Source organism: Glossina fuscipes, unplaced genomic scaffold, assembly GCF_014805625.2.
Source record: "Glossina fuscipes isolate IAEA_lab_2018 unplaced genomic scaffold, Yale_Gfus_2 221, whole genome shotgun sequence".
Lineage (NCBI taxonomy): Eukaryota > Metazoa > Arthropoda > Insecta > Diptera > Glossinidae > Glossina > Glossina fuscipes.
The window spans coordinates 3,332,093-3,350,250 of NW_023998564.1; positions in this window are offsets into that span (position 1 = coordinate 3,332,093).

Consider the following 18,158-nt stretch of genomic DNA (forward strand, 5'->3'; position numbering starts at 1 on the left):
TAAGCATATATTCGTTCTCATTTGTTTTGCATGTATTGTGCCGCTTTAAGAATAAGCATATATTCGTTCCAATCCTTTACACTTGCAAACTCCCCAGTTAAAACTAGATCTGAATTTGCAGTTCGCTTAGCGCGGTTGTCATATATTTTATTGCTGTCTTTTCTGGGCCTAGCCTTTTCTAACCCGTCGACATCGATGATTTCTAGATTATCTGGCATATCATATGTGTATGCTACATAAGTAAAAGTCACAGCTAATCTGAATGACAGTGTGATGTAGATCTCAAATTTCTCGAGAAACGGTGTTAAAAAAAAAAAGAGATTGAAAATTATTAAATGCTATCTTGATTACATTAAGAGTTACAAATTGAAAATGTGTTAACGAATAAATACATAAATGTGATGGGTATAAAAAAAATCAAGAACATGAAAATATATGAGTAATATATGAGTATCTGCTAAAAAAAAATTGTTTAGAGAATATTTTAAAATATTTTTGGGAACTTTTGTATAAAAAAAAACCAGGTGTTTTTAAAAAAATTAAGAAGTCCAAGTAGACCATTTTTAGCATTTTTGATTACATGGAAATGTAACAAGTGTCTGTCCAACAACATACACATTGCCCCTCATTCGTATATTTAAAGTCCAAGAAATATTATCGCAAAGTAAAACAAACCAAGAAATTATGTATGCTCGTGACCGAATCTTTTGGTTCTATAGATCCATGATGTCAACTGAGCAGCAGAAATTTTTGACAACTTTATTAAGAATTATATAAATGTTCCACAATGCTATGAAATGCATCTGTTAAATTGAGTTTTCGGAGACTTGAACTGAATCCTGATTCCTACCAAAAGGTGCGCTGAAATTCACGCAAGATAGTGCGGGATAGTGTTTTTATTATTATTATTATTATTATAATTTTAGACTAATGAAATAAATTCTTAGACTAAAAAAAAAGACATTGAGCACTAGCAGTACAGGCTATCGGCTCTAATTTATGAAAGTACATTAGATATTGAGTCTAGTAGTTTTAATAAAGTAATATATTGAATTGATATTCTGTTCTGAAGCTGATTTTAGAATGTCCAAAGGGTTAATAGTTCCAAATGCAATAGAGAATGTGCGGAAAATTTTTAATGAAAGGTCCAATTCCTTTGCTACGTACAAACAATAGTTAATTGCAGATGGTGACTTTTGAATTTTCTTCGCAATAATAATCTTTGTCACGTCATCACCGAGAATGGATTTGTTTGAATTAAGAAGCTTGAGGACTATTTTAGCTTTTAACTCATACAGTCTATTTTCTAAAGTTGGGAGACCAGTTTAAATTATAATATTATATATGGGCGTCGTCCGAAAAGCATAACAACTTGCTCTGACGGCTTGGTGATAGACCGGTTTAAGGATGTTGATATTATATTTGCAGCTATTGCGATAAATTATCACAGCATAGTCAATCTTGCTGAAAACAAGCATTTTGGTGAGATAAGCAATAGTGTTAATGTGCGCATGACTTTTCCAAGCAACGTACTGTATGAAATTCACCCTTGTTAAAATAGAATTTTTTTACCGAAGACAGTGTGTTTTTCACGGATATTTGTTGGAAAACGTGAGCCCGAGAATATGGAGCGTCTGCACGTTTTGTACTGGTAAGTCATTAATATGCATCATTTGTTTAGAAATTTTAGCCCCTCACGAGTTTGCCCATGTGAAGATTTCGCGTCCAATAGATTCAAGGGTGTTCGTTGCTTTCGTGCTACCCTGCCGTAGAGACAATGTTTGATTCTCTATACGCGGCAAAGAATTTTGCTAATTTCTTTGAAGGTGATCTGGAAAGGCGTGACAGAAGGAGAAGATCCTTGCGGAATGTCATTCATTAGTGGAAAGGAATCAGAGATGATTGTTAATTCTAACTTTAAACGGCCGATGCGACATGAACGATTTGATATAGTTGAAGAATTTGGGTCCAACATTCCATGATTTCAAATAACATGAAGACCAACTCTGTCAAAAGCTTTTTCGAAATCAATTGAGAGAATTGTTACGTGATTTCCTTCGGAGCACTGGAAAAGTTGCTGCCAGAGGAATACTCGCACCACATTTGTCCAAAGTAATTAGAAATCTCATCTGCGACAGTTAAAGTTTCAATGGGAGGGCAGATGGCAGAAATTTCGTTCAGATATGAAGTCCCATTGAGTCTGTTGATTTTGTTCTAGACAACTTTCATTGATGTATTTCTGTGAATTCGGAGAGAAGTGCGTTGGTTTTCCATTATTTAAAATGCAGAGATTGCTTTGAATGAAGGCCTTTTCTAAAACTGTTCCACGACTATTGTTCACAGTTGAGCCCCCCATGGTTTTCCAGCTATTGAAGTCGCCGGAAATAATTAATAAGGGGGAAAGTAGAAAGAAAAAATTGTAAAGTTCTAGTTGGGAGAGCGATTGCGAAGGTGAGATGTAGAGCGAAAGCACTGTAAATTTTATGTTTAAGATTATTTGTATCGCTATAGCCTGCATGTTTGACCTTAAATTTTTGCGTTTGTGAGGTATACTTGATTTTATAAAAACACCAATTCCCTGTTTGAAATATAAATTTTGCTCAGCTTTCGGAAAGTATCCGGTATATGATTTGGGTTGAATAGTATTAAAAGAGCTTCTACAACGGGTCTCTTGAAGCGATATAAAGGTTGGATTGAAATCATTTACGAGTGTACGAAGTTCATCGAAATTATTAAGAAGTCCCTTAATGTTCCATTGTAGAATTTTAAAAACTTTATTTAATTGTAGTGACATGGAAAGGTAGTGGTAGGTGAATTAAATTGACGTGTCAGCGTCTCCGTCGAAAAGGCCTCTATAGAAATTTTGCGTGAATAATTTGTTCTTACCAGCAGAATAATCTGTAGTTAGGTGTTTGTGTAAATTTGAAGTGCAACGAGTGGGCACACATGAATGATTTGAAATTGAAGGTTAATTGAGGGATGGAAGATTGGATTCATTACAGCTTGTAATTTGTTGAGTAGAGTTGAGAACTGGTGATTCTGGGGGAGTTTATTAGATTTTGGCATATGTGTTGTTGTTTTAATTTTTTCAATATTTGCTGTTGTTTTTATTTTTTGAATATTATCTTTGGCGGGCAATGGAACTGATTCGGCAATGTAATTTTTGGTTGATGGTAGAACAGCTTTTCCATTGGAAGGAGTTGGAGTTAAAGGCTTATTAGCCTCGATTTGCGAGGCGACAACAGCGCAGTTATTACCTTTGTTAATTCTTTGGGTTCCAGATGGATTAATTTCCCGGTTCTTGCGTCGCGCTTCGTCCATGCTAAGGTAATTTTCTGTTTTGATTTTTAGAATTTCACGCACTTGTATAAAACGTGGGCATTGTTTGTCTAACGCTGAGTGTTGATCGTTGCAATTTAAGCAGAAGCTACGCGTACAGTTTTCAGGATGTGGAGGAAGAGCACAGTTAGCACAAGATGTAGCACTGGTGCATCTTTTTCCCGTATGACCCAGGCGTTGGCAGTTTTTACACCTCATAGGATTTGGAATGCAGAGTTCTACTTTACATTTGTACCAAGCTACATCAACAGTTGGCGGTAGCCGATAGCGGTCAAAAGTCAAAATAATCCTCCTGTAGGGGACCGTCATTTAAGTTGGCGAATTTATAGACTTCAGTGACTCCTTGACTGCCCATTTCACGAGCAATTTCATCTTCCGACACGTGCTTTAAGCATGGGGCATAAACTACACCTTTAACCGAGTTCAGTTTGTCATGCAGTTTAGCGGAAATAGCACATAAATTAGCCAATGATTTCAATTTTAGGAGGTTTTTAGTTTTTGCAACAACACTGAAAACACACGAACTTTGTACACAAAAACACCGAAAACAATTAAAAAGTCACAGACAAAAATAAAACACGCACTACTCAGACAACAAGTCGACAGTTTTTGACAGGGATAGTGTTTTAATTTCGTCAATTGCCAAGAGATTAATTGAAATATTAGTTTAGGCCACACACATCTACAGTGACTCGCCAGAAACTTCGGGAGCTTGGTTGGGAAGTTTTAATGCATCCGCCATACAGTCCGGACTTGGCACCAACCGATTATCATCTTTTTCTTGCATTGCAAAATTTCTTTAATGATAAAAAATTGGAATCTAGGGAGGATTGTGAAAATCGACTTCCAAAATTTTTTTGCAAATAGAGACGAGGACTTCTATGAGAGAGGCATTTTGAAGTTACCTTTAAAGTGGCAACAAATCGTACAACAAAACGGTGCATATTTGACCCAAATCGGACAATCCGAAGTATGTTAAATAAAGTCCTGAAGTTCATATAAAAATAATGGATATCTTTTTCCCCAAACTAACAACCAACAGGCAAGAAGAAAAAAGAAATCATTGATGTTTTCAATGCTTTACTAGATATGCTAGAGTGACCTTTAACACTCAACACTAACAACTAAACCACAAGGAAACTTATATTTGAATCGCGCATATCCAGCACTATTAAAATCGTTGCGATCCACGCTTTTATTTGTTGTCATAAAAAAGTGAAAGCGACAAAATATATTTTTCACATTTATTTCAGTAAAAGATATTATTAAGAAAAATTAACCTACCATGCCGTGATGTTTACCACAATAAATTAAAATGAACACCTTGAGCTTGTCACATTCTGCAAACTCTTTTATTTAATACCAATATCCCTGGTATTATTAAAAAAAAATCTACCAGTTCGCGCAGTTCTACCGTATCATTTTAAAATTAAGCTATTTCTAGGCAGTTAATATATATATCTTCATCTGAGAAATTTATAAAATAGTTTCTTGTTTGTCATACGATAAATAAGCAGAAAATTTCTGAGTAAAGAGAAAAAACCCACAAATATTTATTAAGAAAAACAGAGTTGCGTTCAATTCATGCTCCACTGTGGTTCTGCTCTGACCAATTTGGTCCAACCTTCGCGGAACAACTTTCACTGCCTCCACTAAATTCGGAGTTCATTTCATTTCACTTCATTTTTCCGACCAGGAGAGTGCCAACACCAAATATCGTACAGGCACATAGACATACAGACCGACACACATAGCCTAATCAGTAGGGTGTCTAAAGTTTCCTTTTGGGTTTTACATACCCCCCTCCTTCAGTGACGTCATAAAAATAGTTAAGAACCAATCGATTTTGAGAGCTCTCTACATTACAAAAATCAGAATATGCTATCATTGCTATAGTAAATCTATTTCCGCCAGTACGAATCTTTCCCACTAGATCTAGTTGCGAATTCAATAAAAGTCAGATGCACAATGTTTCAAGACGGTCTATATTTGCGGCAGTTGTGACATATTCTAGGAAATACTTTTTGCCTACTAAGTAAGCATTGTCAATATGTCAATATAAACACCCATCTTCTATGTGTCGCTTTAACGACGCATAATAGAGCTAAAAGAGCCTTCTTCCAAGATTGGTTCACGCATTGCCCAAGTCACCGTCATCAATATTAACTTTACGTTTACATACATCTGTTCCTTCAATTTCTTCAACTTTCATAACGAAACGAAGATCTCTTACTAAAAATTAATCAATGTAATTTCATGGTTTGAATGATTCGAAAAAATGTGTGTTGGATAAACGTAGCTTTATGTGGACTAAGCAATTTAATTTGCCTGAGAATCTGAGCATAAGCATATAAAATTTGGTAACTTTAAAGAATAAGCATGTAAAATTTGGTGACTTTAAAGAATAAGCATATATATTCTTAATAATTTGTATAGAAATTCCAAACAAGTGAGAATAAATTCCAAACAACTGAGATATAACCATATATATAAGCGAATATATATTCTCAACAATTTGTAAAAATGTCAACCATCTGAGAATATGTTTGAATACGTTTGTTTACATTTTTCAATAAAAATTGCCTGAGATTATACTTAATTTTTTCCAAGTTCTCTGTATCTCGGGATTCTCTGTAAAGAAAAGGAACACGCCGGGGGTGTCGTAGCAACCAACCTTGGCCTATAGGGCGACTCGTCTGTTCCTTCACCTCCCAAGATTTGAGTGTTCTTTGGTTATTCAGGGATGACGGCGTAGCCACACCTGTCATCCCCTATCCGTAATGGTTAACAGTCCTATTATTCATACAGGGATGACGGCTAAGCCACACCCGTCATTCCCTATCCGTAATGGTCAAAAAAAGCCCTATCAGCAAAAGCTAACTAATTAAGTCCGTGATCACTTACCTTCGGCTGGTATGACACAATGAAAAGGCTGAGCATGGTGCGACACGCTCTTTTATAGTCGTGATCACCGCCCTTGTTCCGTTACATGTATGTTGTAGACTATACTCACATACATGTGTATGTGATGATATTCTTATACATCTAATTTGGCGTATGCTATTTTAGGTTTGATCGAGCAGGTTCGCCTGCATCTATGTTACAATGTTATTCTTTCATATCTATCCTTACGTGTGCTAACTTAGGTTTGATCGAACATGTTTGTTCGCAGCTACCAATGCTTTTCTTATGTATATCTTAACAACTTACGTACCAACTCGTATGATCTTATTGCTATTGCCGACTCAGGTACTAAATCGTATCTTTTGTCACCCGTTAAGCCTGCATGTCGTCATGTCCTATGCATCATAATTATCTTGTTTTTTTTTCTTATCGCTCTTCTTTTTTGTGTACCTATTCTTCTGTTCGTTTCGCTGACATTGCTAATTTCAATCTACTTTTCTGAAATGCTAACCGTTAGGTATTTGCTCACAATATGTTTCCTTGGGTAAGAAATTATATTTCTACATGTTCTACTATATATGCAATTACGTGTTTTACATAGTTATCACTAGGTATACGTTTCATACATTCGTATAGATTTTTTTAGAGATTTTCTACCGTTTATATATTTCACAGAGTTTGTACATTTGTATACATTTTTGAGAGTTTATGTTTTGATATTTTTGTGCGGGAGAAGGATGATCATATTCAGTAAAAAGACATGTAAACGGACAAACCAGACTGACTGCTTGGGGTCTACGGGTAGATATTTGTGCGGACGGACTTGTTAACAGTAAGGAAGCAAAACGCTATAAACGTTATTGTAAACATTCGCATATTCTTTATGCGAAAGTGAGAGCATGTATCTAAAACGTAATGTGAGTTGCGGTTATTGACCCGCGGACGAAAGTAATAAGACTCTCAAGTACTTTCTGAGTCGCAATAGTAACTTCGTCTCATTGCCATCTAGCGAAATTATACTCCAGTTTTACAAGGCTAATAAATAAAAAATAAGGCAACTACATATATGTTAAAATTTGAAAATAACTGGAAGGCTAACTGCCACAGAACGATAATTTCTTTGACGTTAACAAAGGCGCAGTTAAATAGGTAAGAACCGCGATTACTGACGCAGTGATCCTTATCGACGGCGAGGGAGAACAAATCAACTATTTGAACATTTATTAATCAAAAGGTCCCACCCACATTATGGGTGACGACATAATTTCAGTTTAGTGCTCCTACAGTGTCTTGTGGTTTTACTATATGAGGTCATCGTGGTGCTTTCCGTAACTTTTCACCGTTTTCTTTTTAATAATCGACGCAGTTACGTCAGTTGTTGTTGATAGTGTTCTTTAGCGTTTCGTTGGGTGAAGTAAGATACTTATTATTATTTTTAGCTGAAAAAATATTCTGCTATTTGGTCAATGTTAGTATTTCTTCGGACTTTTTTCGCTTCCATTATTGTATCGATTTTTTATCACCCTTCACCCTCCATCTTCGCTTTCTCTTCGACTTATTCAAAAATCCCAAGAGTTACGTAACGCACACTTTTGGAAACGGTTTATATCGTTACCTCTTAGAGAAGAGGGAGGAACGCACTTACAAACCTTGTATATATATGCTTATGTGGATATATATATATGTATGTATGCAGTCATATATATAAGTCGTTACGGATTGTTCAACAAAATTATATTACTTTGTGTACATGCAACGATCCGTTTAATCAATACGAATTTAACGAAAGCCTTCCAATTGCGTGATGGTTAGTTTGCGGAAAGCCACAATTCGCTGCAAAAATGTGCTTCAGTTGATTAAATATTTTTGAAGGTAAATATATGATATCGCTGAAAGAGCTGCTACCGAAAATAAACAACCTCAATTTAGCAACGATGTGCCTCTTTAATGACTTCGAAGCTGGTGTTGTAATGCTGTAGGGAACCATTAAATGTTCAATTTTTACCGATATACAATAATTTTGTTTCACGAAATCTCTGCAGGTATACAAAATGACATCATTCATCGTGTCAAAATAATTCTCCCCCACATTGACATGTACGACCAACTTAGAGGCATTTGAATTTTTTGTTTTTGTTGTCTACACCGCTTGTGGCATAAGGTTATATTAACTTTCTACGGATTTTTGCTATACCCACAACGACTTTAGATAAACCCACATTTTATTATGCTCACTCCAAGAATCTATCTAAGCTTCTCTGTCCGTATGTCCACCTATCCGTTTTGTTTTCTTGTATTCAACCTACATGTCGCAGTTCTTCATGAAATTTCGCACATGTGACGTGCTTTAGCCAAAGGACGAGCTTATTTAAAACAGGGTAGGAAGAGGTCGGTTTGCTGTATGCAAAACCCACGCATACAAGAAGATCTTTTGTATTTTCTCTCTGCAAAGAGATTAGTTAAAAATCAACGAATAGCTAAATAAGTTGAATATTTATTTCTTTTGGTCCTTTGCAATTGCTCTGGTGTTAGGTATAAGAATGATAACATTTAATAATGGTAATGGGCCAAAGGGGATTCCGCAAACAATCTCGAAGCTTGGCATTGGGTTTGCAAGCCAAGTATATAAGTGATTCTTTTCTCTCATAACTATTTGTTTTAATACTTTACAGAATTCCATATAACACTTCTGCTTTAGGTAACAATTTGACAAATTTAATCTTTACTAACTTATCACTATGTACTGACATTAAAAGAAGTTTTTCCTTCAACGCGTCTAGCAAGTATTTATTTTGACTGTTTACATTAATATTGCTTTCTTAAGAGAAATTTATAAAAGTCTAAATAATTAAATTTCAAATATTTTCCAATAATAGAGTGAACGTATAATAAGTAAACAAGTAAGAAAATTTTATTTGGTCGTGAGCAAATCTTTTATACCCATCAGCATTATCCTGACAAAGGGAAAAACAGCAACAAAAATTAATATGGAGTGAGCGCGGCTGATTTTTTTCTATTTTCAAAATAAAAGTTTTTGTCGCGTAGGCGCGTGGGCATTAGAAAAATTTAAGTTTAGCTAACGGGAGAATTTTCGCCAAAGATACTGCACGTTTGCGCAGACAGATAGATGGATAGACGATCAGACGAGCATCTTTAAGCGCATTTCAAACTTGAAATTCGCCAAGAATTTATATACTTTATGTGGGCGTGTCGTTTGACCGCTCTGGTCCATTTTCAATTCCAGCCTGCATGTAAGAACCTTCAATGTTTCTGCAAAATGTGAAGCCGATAGCTTCATTTTTGCAGCCAGGACAATGTTCACAACAGACATTACACCGATGCACACACAGACAGTTTAAATCGATTTAGAATCCGTTATTTGATCAAGAATATATATGCTTTGTAGAGTCTCTGATACTTCATTCTGCCAACGTTTTGTCAAAATGAATATACCCCTCATTCTTCGGTGATGAGTATAAAAACGTTCTATACTTTTTACAAAGAACAATTTGTGGAATTTCTATCTAAACTGAAGGGTATAAATCTTCTATAAACATTAAAAACAAGTACTCCTGACACCTATACGATACAATGTGTAAATAAAATGCTGAAAGCGAAAGCGAAAACGGGGAGAAAAGCAAGGAAAATAGATATGACAATATGATGTTTATATCAATACCATAGTAGAGCATTACACTGGGTGCTGGACTGTTTGAAGTATTTACGAAATATTCTTGGAAAAAGTATAAACGTTTTATTAACATCTTTTGCGTTTTGTTTCAGCATAATCTGTTAAAGTTATAAACAATTTAAATAGAAAGAAAGTTTATTCTTGGCTTAAGGTAAATTTTTGATAATCAAAAATAACAATTTTTTGTTTCTAAATCGAAGATGTCCGAAACATGTGAAGGTAACCCTATTCTCAGTTGGATATATTTAAAGCATTCTGGTACACCATGTAGGTAAAACGTTTTCTCAAAATAATTTATACCTACACCCTAGGGGATATCGGTAAGCTAAACTTTATTTGGTATGAGTTTTCGTATTACAATCCTAAATTAGATTTCAAAGGTGGCATTTATCATGGTTATATGGTAATATTGTAACGGGTCTTCTTATTCGGGGTACGCTCAAAGTTTCCCATAAAGACCCTTTCAAAGAAATTTGTATAGACCTTCGGACCGACTCTTGCTCGTAGTTATTCTATCTGATATTATTCCGCGTTTCGTACGTACCGAATCCTACAAGAAATTCTGTAAAAATGCGCGAGAGATGTTGCAGCACCCAACCTTGGGCCAATGGGGCCACTCGTCCGTTCCTAGCTATATTCTATTTGTTTTTTTGCCCCTAAGCATTCGAGAAGTTACCGAAGAGAGTGAAACTGTGTCCCTGCAGTGTAGAGAATAATCGTAAGACAAAAGAGAAGATATTTCGCAGACAGACCAGCTACTTTTAGGCTTTGCGTGTTTCCCGGTAAGGGATACTATGACTATGGACGGACAATTACGCAGATAGACTTGTTATTGGTAAGGGAGCAAAAAGCTTCCTTCCAATATGAACCGTTTATTTTAAAGGCGGGCAAGTCTATTCTCGAAAAAACGAAGATATAGGTAACTGAAATAACAAGGTTCACCAATATGTCTTTTTTGCTGAAATTTTTTCTTCTAACACGAATCTTAAAACACTTTTTTTTAATTCCAATTTTGGCATTGTCCTATAGAAACTTTTATATAAAGCAACAGTCGAAGATGAGCTTCAGTTAGTAGTTGATTTAATTCGCGATGGCTTGAAAATACACTTTTTTAATACAAATTTTTTGTTGTAACACGAACAAAAAAAGAAATTTCTTTTAAAATTCTAATTTTGACAATATCTTACCAGAATTTGGATATTCAGCGTTATATAAGCAACTTGAGAAACCAACAAAAAAAATTCCTTGCAATAATTCTTCATTTGTATTCAAATTGAATCAAATCCAACAGTTGTGCTACACATATCTGATATATCTGCAGATGATAACATTTTTGATCAATTTCGTAATAAATGTGCACGCATGTTATCAAGTAGCGAAATTGTTTTCAATTTTTGTGGACTGAACTTGTACTGTAAATTAATTTTAATTTGATTTTTATGATGAGAATGAATTGGTTTTGTTTTATAAATAGTATAGATTACATTATTACTTTTTTAAATGTTTTTTTGGGAAAATATTTAAAAACTGTGGAGCATAGCTCTAAATTTACATTATGTCGCATTAATTTTTTTACATGGTTCTATTTGCACATGATCTTTTTATCTGACAATTTATTGTCAAATAAAGATCAGATTCCCTAATATTTTGAACATGGAAGTTTTAGCTATGACATTAACTGTATTATTAATGTACATATAAAAAATATAAGTTTACATATAATATTAACAATATGATTAATATGCTTATCTCGACAATAGTGCAACTTAATCTTATTCACATGTGAAATTCACTTGGTAAACTACTTCGCTTTAGAACACAGTAATCCAGAAATATGTTTTATATTTTTCTTCGACTTACAGAAAGCATACTTTGTTTCAGAGTAACACAATCAGTTGTATATTATAAGCGGAACATATGCGTATTGACTCAAGGTTTCCAATTTCATTATGGTCAAGTATCAAACGAACCTGTTGTAGGAATAATAAAAATGGTAACCCGAAAAATCGATTCCTTTAATTATATAATTATACGAATATTTTTATCAAATGAATATATCTTTCCATAAAACTGGATAGTATTTTGTGCGATTAAAACTAGTAAAAACATTTTAGTGAGCCGTGACCCATTATTAAATGCACTACACTAGCCTAAAGGTATTCATACAACGATATAACAGAATGCGATTGTCCGATACGAACCATTTTCATTACCGTTCATCCTTGGTCAAAGCCACGTCAGCGTACCAAAAATTGAATTTCCTTCAAGCCCTTCTGGATGTTGCATACATCCGGACAAACTTAATATACGTTTGTACCACCATTGATTTAGGATATAAGAACTTGTGTCTTTTTACATTTTTTTTTTTATTTGATTACAATTTCTACAGCTGCAACTAAAAGGTGGTGGGCAGTCGACTGTACCATATCAGTTTTTGTTCGATAGCGTTAACCTTTGGATTTAAAGTTTTATCAAAATATCTGAAAGATTGCCACCTATTGGCTGAACACAAATATAGAAGACGGACAAACAGACAGACAAATTCAAATGAATTTAAAAAGTGATTCTGAGTATAAAAAAGGGTGTATCTATCTCAAGTACGTGCATGTATTGCATGCATTCGGAAAAATTTAACACATCCTTGCACTATATGTGGCGTAGAGTGAAATAAAAAAAGGCTGGAAGGAAAATTTTTCTAGGCATTAGAAAACTTTCATTTTATTTAGGTAACCATATATAGATTATTTGATAATAAACTCATTACCGTAATCTGCCATAAAACACAAAAAAGTCTATTAACGTGCTTATTAATATTTTTAAACCTATACACATCATAGAAAATTGATTTGCCAAACCCTCAAAATAAACGGTTCATATACATTTATGCAAGTTTCTAAATCAATTTTATTCTTATTTATGAAAACGTAGCATAATTTTCTTAATATTTACTATGGGCGTAATTAGGCCGCGTTGTTGAATTTTTATAGAACTTTGTCTCTATTAAGACACAGACAATCGAACAAATAGGCAAGTGCAGCAGCAGCATGTGTTTAGAAGTGCACCTGATTTATAAATTTTGTAAAGTGTATCAGAGATGGCGTTACAAACGTTATGGACAAGCTATTCACTTTTAAAGAAAAACGTTATTTAAAGTGTTATTTGTTTTTTTAAAGAAATTTTTCAGATTTTTATGGTATGTGTGTCATGAAAGATTTTTAGACTTGGAAAATATGAAAACATTTAATAAATCATACGTCTACGCAATCTATTAAATATGTTTAGAAAATTTCATCAGCAGAGTTTGCTTTTGGAAAAGTTGGTATTTTCTTCTTATTTAAATTTTCCTAAAAAACTCCTTACCTTTAAAAGATATAAATTTAAATAAAAAAATAAGTTCTAAAAAGATTTTGAATAAGAAGATCATAGGAAACATAAAAGAAAATCGATTAGAAGATTTCAGATAAACAAGTTGAACAAAAACTTATAAAGTATCGATGATTTCAAGTATATCATAAGGAAAGTAGAAGACGTTAGAGAAAAAATTGGGAAGCGTTCACTCCAATTTCATTAAAACTAATTTCTGCCTTTTGATCGACAAAATCATGTTGCCATGGTTATAGAGTTTCTGTAATGTTCTGACAAAAAACTAAATCAAATCTATTTCATAAGCCCCAAAGACCAGCTTCGTAGTCTTTTTACATCATTCGGAGAATTACATAGAGAGCGAAACATTGAATAGGCGAACGAAGTAAGGTTATGGCTGTACAATGGGTGCATCAAAATTTCTCCGCTAAGTTTTTTAAAGTCCGATCCGAATTAATAAATACTCGTAAGGATCGTTCATGTTGTGATGATAGACGATTGTCATTATTATTTATCAAGTTTGGAGATTTTATTCAATGGGACTTTAAACAGATGAGTTCTTCATGTTAACGATTTGAGCCAATCACATGGACAGATTGGAAATGCTTGTGATGCACAACTCTCTTCCAATATCATCAAGCGCAACGTCTTTTTCAAGTAATATTAATCTGAGCTTTGTTACCGTTTATACAATATGGAAAGGGTTGGATTTCTTTTCGGGCCGATGAAAATTCCGTTCGTTATTTCATATGATAACCAAATATCTAGTTTTTGTAAATATTTAATTTCACAGGGATGTCTTAGTGTTGGGTTTTCTGAGTTTTTCACCAAAAATTTCATCGAGTATATCAAACATTAATGGACCAGGGCATTAAAACAGCGTTGAAATTTCCGGAGAGAACATAAGATATTTTTTCGAAAGGCTGTGAACCATTATCGCTTTCGTTGAAGAGTAAAACTAAAATAAATCATCCGCTTGAGTATCCGAGTAAGTAAAGAACCTTGACGACGAAGTCAGGGCCGGCGCGTTGATAAATGTTGCAAAATTTTTGTAGATTATCATGCACTGCCATTTTTCACAAGATTCAACGTTATGAAAACGCCTCAATCGATCTCAATCAAGAATTATTTTCAAGAATAGAGAAGTATTTCGTTGGCAAATTGGACCAAGTGATTAGCCCTTGACAACGATTGTAGTTTATTGTAAGATAGTAATTAATACTAAAGAAGAGATATTTGCAAACTTACAGCTTGTCATGATGTCAAAATTATTCCTTTTCGTTTTTATAAAGAGACCTACTAAAATCTCCCTGAAAAGATTACAGTCGGAAAGCTATCGTGGACAGAAAGAACCCTATCGATCTAAAATTTGAAGTATAAATCGATTGAGAAACTCTGCATACCATGTCCCTGGTATGACTTTGATAATTTCTTGACGAACTTTGAGCTGAACCATTATGCAGAGATTGAATCAACAAAAACTTTTTCTTATTTTTTGAAGATTTTTTTGTTTTTATATAGTTCGAAATCAAACAAATAAAAAACTGAAAAGAGCTATGCCTTTAAGCATTCTACAACTCAATACAATTATTCATATAACGACTTTTCAAAAGAGGAAAAAGTGGTCCAATCCGAATGATATCCTATAGCGTTCGTTCTCGGCCCGAAAAACGTCAGTGTGTCTAATTATCTCAAAATATCACAAAAATTATTATGAAAATATTCGATGGACGGTCTGCTGTATGTAATAAAAGGTGTGTCTGCCTCCAGTTCGTCCGGTTGTTATATGCATCCGTTGTAACGGCCGCGAACAAACCTTGGGTAGGGTGTCTGTCGGTCTGTGTCAACCGCAAGCGGCGCAATAACGGCATGCCGTTAGACAAAATCATGCGATTTTGTGGTACCGCAAGTAAATCGCATGATCTTGCGGTATATGTGTTTATTTTTTTTCTTTTCTGATCTCCTTACTTACAAGTACAGGCAAAATCGTATGATTTTGCGGTACCTTTGCTTGCTTTTGCAAGTACAGGCAGAATCGTATGATTTTGCGGTACTCCTTTTTTTTTTCCTTTTGCTCTTGCAAGCATAGGCAAAATCGTATGATTTTGCGGGATCTATACTTGCTCTTGTGAGAGTAACGGCAAGCCGTTATAGAGAGAGCAACAGGAAGAAGAAGAGGGAAATGAAGTAAAAAGGAGAAGTCTGTCAGCGTTTTAAAATTTAAGTGAGGGGAGATAGAGTTAGTTGAGTTTGAGCCGAAGATTGAATTGGTTGTGATCGCACAACGTAAGTCCGCGAAGAAGTTTTGTTCAATTTTGATAGACATTTTCTCTTAGGAGGAATAATTTAATAATGTGATGGAGTTGAGTTTTTTTGGATTATTTTGCTTTTTTTGCTTAAAGAAAAAGGTGATATCAAAGAGTATGTGTTGTTGGTTTTCTCTACTTTGCCTTCATTAAGCAAATAATGCAATTGTAATTAAATAGACGAAAAAAAAAACGTTGGAGAAGTACAATTTGATGTGACGGAGATTCGCGTTGTTTTTTTTCGATTCCAATATAAAGAAAAGGAAACTTTCCATTGTGTGCTATTGCACCTACGTACATATGAAGATTTATTCAAGAAAAGAACTTTACTAACAAAAGTCAAATTCTAGACATAAGTTTGTGTTACATACCTCAAACCCATGCATATGAATAATTATCAAAAAAGATTCAAACATTGTATTTTATACGCAAGTCTAGAAGAAATCGAAAGCAACAAAAATGTAAACAACTGAAAGCAATTAAAAGAATAAAAAAAAAAAAAAAGGAGCAAAAATTAACAAAACGTAACCAATGTCGGCACTGCAAAAAGAAAAAAAAACGAAATTATAAAGTAGAAAAATTTCATAAGTTTATTTTTTTTTGCTTTTATATACATAAACCATTCAAAAAAAAAAAAAAAATAAAAGCAATGGAGAACGTTTTAATATTCATAATGATCGAAAGAAATCATATTAATAAGTGTAGGAAGTTCATATTGCAAAAGGAATAGTTGAAGAAACGAAAAGATGTTAAGCAAAAGGCTAATAAGAAAATGAATTATGTATATGTACAACATACCGAACAAAAATGTATTAAGAAACTAAACTGTACAGTATACCTACATGTATATATATTCCTGTGTATATCTGTTAATAAAATTTCAAAACGGTTTCTGGTGATTGATTGACCGAACATTTTTGCAAGTTCATTTTTCTAAACTCGATAGGGGTTTACCGAGTCGAATTGCACGCCTAGGAAGCGCAACAACACGCAGTTTGAAAAAGATTGACGGGTTTGATTGTATTCTGTACTTGTGAAGCAAAAAGGTTTACGTGGTTACCGGTACAACTGAGTGGATGGAAAGGCAGTGACGTCCACGGAAAGATAAGGAAATATGTTTTGATGTCCTTTTTTTCTCGCTCGTAACCAAACCAACCGCTTTAAATGTTTTCTCTATTCGGCACTGTGGTAACAATTTAATGAGTGTTTTTTTTTCTTTTTGTCTGCTTCATAATACGTCCCAGAATTAAGGAGTAACGGAAATAGTGCAAAAGAAATAAATAAAATTAAAAGAAGGTGAACAGCACAGCAACAACGACGTGTTAATTATCAACAGCATTTACGGCAACAGCCAACAATTACCGATAGGGTGTCACATCAACCATTCTCAGCCTTTGGTTATCCTGTGAAGCATTCGCCTGCAGTTGTTAAAGATTCACCAGTAGAACGGCAGAAGCAACAACAACAGCAGCAATTTATTGGTAGCATTGTGATAGCTGCAGCCGACAGTGAAAGTGATAATATTCATCAAGTGAACGATCACCATCACCACCACCACCATACTTGTACTGTAAGTTATTTGTAAGCTATCTAATTTTGTTGTTCCCCATGAGTGGCTAAGCGTGCGCTGCCACCGCTGTGGCTGAGGTGTAGGGGCGTGCATATGGTGGCCATGTAGGGCCGACGCTAGACGATGACCGACTGACTCACTGGTGACAGACGCACAGCAGGAAACCGACCGGACCTTTTCGTTCTTTTAGTTTGTTTTTTTTTTTCTATTTTTTTTTTTTTCCCTTTCTTTGTCTAAAGAAAAAATTTAAATCCTCAGCGGCGAGGAAAGAAAAAGAGTTTCATGACACCGTACAACATTATACGATACGTGGTGTAAGGTATAAAAATACATGGCTTATTTCGGAAAATGGATGAATTTAAACTACTAGCGGAGACTCAGAGGCAAATCGTGGTGGGATTCGTTATAAAGACAGGCGTAAGGGTTTGGGTTAAAACGGAAATTTACTGAGAGAAATGTAAAGGAATAAACAAACAGCGCAACTGATCAGTACACAGTTAGATGTTTACACATCTAAATACCTGCGTATACATGTTTATGTACATGTGTTTATTGTATGTATATACTTATTGAATTATTATACCTATAATGTCCTGACGATATTCAATATATTATTATTATTATTATTTCAGAACGGCAACTCTGTTCAAGCGCTGTGGTCATATTTTTCTCTTTGTGAAATAATTTTTGCAATTTAATTTCTTTATTGCGTTATACGTCTTTAAAAATTTTCAAACTTATTAAAATTTGTTGAACTTTTTGTGTGTTTATTGCGAAAAGTGTTCATTGCGGATACCGTACGTGTTTTCCTTTAAATAAATTTAAAAAAAAAAAAATTAAAAACATCTGACATTTTATTCAGTAGTTTCCCAAACCTTTTCTAGTGCGTGGTTATTTCACAAATAATAAACAATAGACAACAATAAGGCATAATGGCACCGGGGCCGCCAGATAAAAACTCGAATAGATTTCATCTATTAAGTGA